Consider the following 8,017-nt stretch of genomic DNA (forward strand, 5'->3'; position numbering starts at 1 on the left):
TTCTCTTACGATTACAATGGTAGGTCACACGCCCAAAATTACCACAACACGAGTGAGATAAGACTGTTTTACGAAAACTGGTCATTGTTGAGACTTGCGTTGTACTCGACCAAGTGGATTGAATACTGGACCGAGTAAGGGTCACTTGATAAAGTGGGCTCGGAACTCGACCAAGTGTTTGGCACTTGATCGAGTGTTCTCGGCACTCGGTCAAGTACACTCTGGTCAGCGGGTTTTAAAACCCGCAAAACCCCTTATTCTATTTCATTTCTATCTTTTTCCATATCTCTCCAAACTCTCTCCCTTCTCTCTAAGACCCTCACAAACACCATATTAGAGGATTCAAGTATGGATTAGAGGATTTATCACCTTCTCCTTCACCCTCACCTTGTAAGTTGAGATCTAACCTTTTCTTGTCTTATGAACCCTAACTTTTGTGGGTTTCTTATTGATTTGTTTAGTTAGTAATTAGTATGTATATGCGGGTAATTAGTGGGTAATAATAAGAGGTTTTGTATTATGTTATAGTGTAGGATGATTTGTGATAGTTATTATGTGGTATTGTAGGATGAGACTGTCTATAAGACGGATCTTGCTTATTAATTTGATTGCTTGTGAAGAATTCTTAAAGGTAGGTTTATCCTATTGGGTTTCAATACTTGGTTTACATATTTGTGTGTCTTTCATCATCATTGCATTGTGTGAGTCGATTTACACATCATGTTGGTATTTGAGGAATTGTTGTTCATAACATGTTGGGATTGAGTTTAATGATGAGTAACATATTTGGTATTTTATTTCATATTTCATGTGTGGTTATTGTTGTATTGTATTGGAGGTCGTTGGTAGTGGTACTTGGATATTGAGGAGACGTAAGACGGTTGGAAGACCGTTTTACGCATGGGTCGCCTCTTGGAGCTTCCCACTCTAAGAGGAATGTGCACATTAATGGCTTGAGTACGAAGGGACTCGTCTTGGTGAGGCACCACGTCTGGCAGGGGATCCCGTTGACTTCTAGACTCGATACGTCTGTGCGTGTCCCGGTACTTTGTTGTGAGGTGTGGTGTCATGGGCGTGTCCCTGGCACTGATGGTTGTGGGTACATCTGGGCGTGTCCTGGTACCGGCGTGATGATGGTATAATCGTGTCTCATTCATATCATGGGCATATTGCATATTTACCTATCCTGTTATTGTGTCGTATGTCTAATTATTGAAACTGACGTGTTGTGTGTCTGTGTAAATTGTCACCTATTTCCGGGGGTGGCCTGTGTCGATTCATATGATATTTCCGATCATATGGGGAGCAGTCTTTTACAGGTTGTTTTGATATCACACGGGAGATGGGACGAGCTTTGGACTTGAAGCCGAGTGTCACTTCATTAGAAAAGTATGTATAGTAGTCATGAGTTGTATCATTTCTTTTATTTATACAATCACTGTTATGTAATCCACTAAATGCTTTATTTATATTAAATGTTTCTTAATTAATTCTCCGATTCATCGCCTCAGGAAACTGAGATTGTAACATCCACCCATTACCTTGGCCGGGTAAGAAGGGGGTGTTACAGCCATCTTTGATGATGATGAGCTCTTCAAAGATGAAGGTGAACTCGTGTCTACACCGAAACCCCAAACCCGAAGGATACAAACTCGAGCAAGCATGAGGAAATGGAAAATAGAGGAAGTAGAACATGTTGAAATCTACAAGGACGAAAATGAAATCGAAGTAGAAGTCGATGAAATTGGAGAATTCAGTTTGAAATCCAAAGGTGTCTTGATGGTTATTGACCAACCATTGGACGAAAAGAAGAGCAAGGCACTTGAGATTCTTCAACAACAAGGTTTTCCTCAAATTGTATATGATCGTTGCAAGCATATGATCTGAGGTAGCTTTCAATCCGGTAGGGGCTATCATCTCGATTGGTATGACTCTTCTCCTGCTTAGTTTTTCGAAGATGCGATTTTTCCACAAAAACGGCAAAATCATCTTAATTACTATGGGAAGGTCTATATACCCGAGTTGGTTCAATTCTATACTACAGTGAAGGTTAATGTTGATTCCGGCTCATTCACGACCGTGATTAACAATAACCCCTTGTGTCTTAGTGTTGAAAGGGTTGGTAGGATGTTTGAAGTTCCAACAACCGGTTTGTCATAGTTTCCTAAGGGTGGTAGGCCTACTATTGACGGGATTCCATCATTAACCATGACCATGTGTTTAAGTCCAAGTGCTAATTCATGCAACATTCTCTCGGCTAGGGAACTTAAAATCAATGATAAGTTCTTCTTTAATTACATTTATCGAACCTTGATTCCTTGTAATGGAAGCCGTGGGAAATGATCCGTCTTGGACATGTTGTTGATTTATCACTGTAATACCACGTTTTTCCAAGTCCTATTACTCGGCCAAGTAATGCGTCGTGTGTTTCTGAATAGGTTACTGTCCAGGAATACTCGGCCGGGTATGGTAATACTAGACCGAGTAAGGGATACTCGGCCGAGTATTCTCAATATTAGACCGAGTATCCAGTCTGACGGAAATTATTTCCGCAGTTTGATTAAAGACGATTAGAGTTATAAATTACGATTAATAGTTTCACTTTTCACTTTTACCAAAACCTAAAACATTCTACGTAACTTTAATCATCTCTAATCTCTCCGAAGATCGTTGATTGTTCGTGAGTCCTTGTTCATTTCTCTCTTACATCGGTTGCGTCGGTAAGTCACCCGTCTTATACCTTTTGTCAGTTTTGTCTTTTAGGGTTTTACTCTAGTATTGGAAATTGGGGAAAAAGGGATGTTTGCATGTTGTGGTTGGATTATTGAGATTGTTGTTAGGTGGAGAATTTGTAGAAGAGCATTTCTAGTTTCTGCTTGTTGACTGGTGATCGGATTTGTGCTAAGGTAGGGTTTCCCTACTTTGTTGATTGAATAATTGATTTAAGATGTGATATTGTGATTTAATTGATATGATTATTATTGTTGTTGATTGTATTCTGGAGTATTGAAGTTATGGTGGATTGACTATGATTGTGAGGTGCGTCCTTGGCTGAGTGGAGTCACTTGCGGGAGTGGCATCATGCCCTTGATTCGCCCCTTGTGGAACCCGCCACAAGAGTTGATGTGCACATTAAGGAACATAGATTATTGCTCATTGCAATGAGCATGGCTTAGGTGGGCAAGGCTGCGGTCCCTCACTGGCGGTGTGGATTATCTATCGTGGCAGTAATCTGGCAGGACTACACACTTAAGTGTGTAGTCAGTTATGAGACATGATTGGGAATGGAGAATGGTTGTGGAATAGTTGTTATCGATATTGTTGTATTTTGCTTATGTTAATTATGTAGTGACCTGACCCCGTTGTTATTTTGTATATTTCTGGTGATCCATCCGGGGTTGGTGACCAGATTGTGACAGGTGATGGTTGTCTTTAGTTACGGGGACAAGGATGGGATGTCATCACTTCGAGTCTAGCTTCCGCTGTTAGGAGTTTAGATGTTTCGGATTTCAGTTGTATTGAGAGTTCATATATACTTTCTTTTGGTATTTCTTTGAGACAGTGTAATCGTTTAAACTTTATACTTTGATAAATGTTTTGGAATGGTTACTTTTGATATACTAACCTCGGGCAACCGAGATGGTAACAGCTTCTCATGCTAGGGTGGTCTTTGGTCTAAATAAAATGAACCCGGGTAAGAATTGTTTGGAGCTACCGCAAAGGTTTGGGTGACGTCCTAAAACCGCAAATTGCCCTTCACTAGTAGAAAACCCCCCTACGGTGGCGGTTATAAATGGCCTTTTGTGGCGGTTTTTAGAGATTTAGGGTCCGTCGTTTATCGCGGCGTCGTATAAACTTTACGGCGGTTGTAGACGGTTATTGAACCGCCGCAATAGCTCTCCTATAGTGGTGGTTATTATACGAAACCGCCATTATAAACTTATAGAATACGACAGTTGTTAGACAAGAACCGCCACCAAAGGTATTTCAATAATAACTTTCCACCACCACATGTTCTCTATAACGTCGGTTATTGTTAAAGATACGCCACTAAAGGTAATTATGACGTCGGTTGTTAGTATAGAACCGCCATCAAAGGTGAACTAATAATGGCGTTTCATACTTATGAACCGCCACCATAGATAGATATTTTTTTTAAAAAAAAATTATTTGCTACCAAAATTTCGGCAGCAATGTCGACATTGATTTGATAAGCCAAATAGCGAAATAAATAAACAATACATACAAAAGAATGCCAACCAACGAACTTGCATATCATCCGACAGAACAATTATGTCGATGTTCAAAATTATACATCCAAGTGTATAAATAATCACATACGCGTCTTAGTGAAAAACTAATCTAACATTTCATGTTCTCTAAACATTTAATAACCCACCCATCTTTAACATCTTTCATCTCGTCAATTAACATAGTTGAATCTGCAACAATTCATTTAGAAAACCAATAGTTAGAAAAACAACCTTAACATTATTAAAATAAACATAAGACACTATAGAACACTCCCGAGTTTGATTGAAAGCTTTTGCATGAGTGAGACACTTAACGTAAATTCTGATCTTACTTGCTCAGCTCAACAATTGCTTTCACTTCATCAAACAATACATTACCATCTACCTACATCATACACCATGGTATAGTCTTGAACTATATTAATTAATTTGTCAACGACCAGGGCAAAAAAAAAATAAGGAATATGGCTATGGAAAGAAGAAATGACTAAGAGTAGAGCCTTGATGCTCTCCGCCAATAATATGGAACTATTTGGCTGTCTAGCGCTAGTATGTACACTTAAACATACTCCTTCGCACATATCTTTGATGAGGTTAGTGATGTGACCATAATTAGAGCATATTTAGTCCCCGAATTAGCCTTGTTCCCATGTTTTTAGTGCATATTTGGGTCATTTATTATCTTTAGTCCTTTGTTTTGTATATTCTTTGATAGAGCTAAATTGATTGAATTCAATGACCAAGCATCAAAGAGAAGACAATATTAGAAGGCCTTTGTACATACTATAGTAGATGGGCAATGATGAGAAAAGATCCTTGCATCCCCGAGGAAATCCTCAAGGATTTTATGAAGAAAAAGGAAGAAAAGAAGAAGGAAAGTAGCTGTAAGACAATCCGAGCGGATTGTCCACAAGACGCCCATCCAAGGGGTACAATCCGAGCGTCTTCCCCCAGTGGACGCCCGTCCAAAACACCCCCAATCCGCCCATCTTCCCCAGCCCTGGACGCCCGGATTGTCTGTCAGCCATTTCGTCTTCTACAAGCTTCAAGGAAGGATGCGCATATTTTTCTAAGACCGGCAAAAAGGAGACCGGAGTCTCCCTAGAGACCAGCGATTCCTCAAGGACTTAATCGTCATTTAAGCCCTTAGTAAACCCTAATTTATGTAACTAATCCCCACTATAAATAACCCATTAGGCTAATTAGAAGAGCATGTTCTTCTTAGCTATTGTTAGTGTAGTTAATATCAATTAAATCTCTCTTTAATCTTGTAATCAACATTTAATCAAGTCTTATACAAGTTTCATTTCCTTAATCTCTCTCTTGTTCATCCTTTGTTTTGGGTAATTGAAGATTATTTGGGTTATTATTGGGAGATTGACAATCTTTCAATCAATCATCAAGTACTTCTATTATTCTTTGCTTTATTATTGGAATCATTAGTAGGTATAATTCTCTTAATCCCTTTTTAATTATTGTTAATTATCTTCATTTATTCATCATGTTTCACTTTGTTGGTATAATTATTCTTTGCTTTATTATTGGAATCATTAGGGTTAATGGGTAATTAGGGGAAACAAACATGGGGGATGATTCATGCTTAAATTAATTTGTTTTCATAGTTTATTTGCTTGCTTGTTGTGATCTCAACTTATGCACATGTTATGTTTTATGAAATGCGAGCCTATGAATCCTTGCATTTTTTACCCATCACCTATCTTTTCAATGAGACTTGTAAGACATAAACCAACTCGAGTCTCATTAGACCATGCATATAGTTGAGTAGGGAAGATTAAGTCGACTTGTAGTTGTTGTACAATCTAATCGATTCGGCTCCAGGACCCAAACTTTCCTAGGATTGTAAGATATAAACCAACTCGATCCATCACAACAATAATTGCTTTCTTATAATTTGAGAATATGTTTGTATGATCAATTCCCATGAATCCCCTATGACCCCATGACACCCTAGTGCGTTTTATCAATTGTTTACACCTTTTTTAATCATCTTGCTTGTTTACTTTTAATGCTATTTAGTTTAGTGATCTTCTACTCCAAACCTCAAATTGTGACACCCTTAGACACCGCTAGTTGCAATTGAAAATCTCATCTCAATTCCCATCCCTTGGGATCCGACCTTTACTTGCCTCTTTACTAATTGTAGAGTTGTTGGTAGAGTTATAAATTGTGTTTTGGTCTAGGTGCTCCTAACGACAAGTACCGAAAACTAAACCTCCAAGTGAGTCCGACCAAAAATATCGCCGTTGCCGGGGACGGTGTTAACTTGATTTAGATTTTCTTATATTGTTTTTAGTTGTGTCTTTCTTTGCCTTGGGGAAGTAAAACTCCTCAAGGTTTGTTCTAATTATTTTCGAGTTGTTTGATATTTTGCATGTCTAAAAGATTACAAGGTAACTTGTTACCCTTTGATCACGAAATTGAAAGGACTTTAACAACCAATAGAAGACTTGCTAGGAGAACATTGAGAGGTATTGGTGAGGTTGTAGATATTCAACCAAACACTATTGAGTTCATCAACCCTTTTGCAAGAGAAGGTGAGGAGAACCCAACACAAAATCCAACACAAAATCAACCCACAATGCCTAAATTTTCATCACATTCCGTACCAACCGAGGAGAACCTACCTAATGGTACTCCCACACCACAACATTTAACCGTAAATTTCATTGCCAAATCCGCATTTATCCAATTAGTCGAAAGAAGCCAATTTGGGGGGATGCCTAGTGAAAACCCTCACTCTCACATGGAGACTTTTTGTGACTATTGTGATGCGATTTCTCAAACCGGTGTAACTCAAGACCAAATTCGATGGGGCTTATTTCCTTTTTCTCTAATTGGCACCGCAAAACAATGGTTGAAAGGCCTTGATAAGGCTACTCTCGGAATTGATTATTGGAAGAAATTGGCTCTAGCTTTCTACAAAACGTTCTATCCACCGGAAAAGACTAACATGCTAAGAGCTCAAATTACGGGCTTTAAGCAAAGAGATGAAGAATCTTTATATGAAGCTTGGGAGCAATTCAAAGGAATTTGTCGCTCATGTCCTCATCATGGACTTAGCGAGTGGTTCTTGGTACAACAATTTTGGAACGGTCTTTATGAAGACTCAAGAAACATTATCAACATGGGATCAAATGGAATGTTCACCGAAGTTCACGACAATCAAACTTGGAACAAGATTGAGGAAATGGCGGTCCATAATTCACAATATAGTAGACCTCGTAAGGCTACTAGAGGAGGAAAGCATGAAGTGGACTCTATTACTCAATTAGGTGCTCAACTTAGTGCTCACATTGATACCATCAATTTGAAGTTGGAAAAAGCTATGGCTAGACTTGAAGAAGCCTCAAAATCACCAAAGCAACATGTTAATGCCATGACGGCATCTTCATCAATCCCAAGTGGGATATGTGAGAATTGTGTAACTTTGGGACATGACCAAAGTGAATGTAGGGGAACAAATGAGCAAGTGAATGCTTTTCAAGAATACAAGAGTGGTACCCCTTATTCAAACTATTACAATGAAAACACCAAATTCCAACCAAATCTCTCATACAAAAGCCAAAATTTTCAAAACCCTCAACCAACATACACCCCACCTCCCATGAGAAACCAAAATCAAAGACCCTTTTACAACCAAAACCAAGGTTACCAAAATCAAACTCCATACAATCAACAAAATGACCAAGGTTTTGATGTTCAAAAAGCGGTCCTCCAAATGCAAAAGAATCAATAAGAGTTTT

The 8,017-nt window shown here is 38.7% G+C and overlaps 1 non-coding gene across 1 annotated transcript; it reads right to left on the reverse strand.

The window, feature by feature from the left end:
• Positions 1–7,224: 7,224 nt before the first annotated feature.
• Positions 7,225–7,331, reverse strand: LOC141624015 (small nucleolar RNA R71). Its single transcript, XR_012533827.1, has one exon. It is a non-coding gene; the product is annotated as a small nucleolar RNA R71 (small nucleolar RNA).
• Positions 7,332–8,017: the final 686 nt, after the last annotated feature.

This window comes from Silene latifolia, chromosome X (genome assembly GCF_048544455.1).
Source record: "Silene latifolia isolate original U9 population chromosome X, ASM4854445v1, whole genome shotgun sequence".
NCBI lineage: Eukaryota > Viridiplantae > Streptophyta > Magnoliopsida > Caryophyllales > Caryophyllaceae > Silene > Silene latifolia.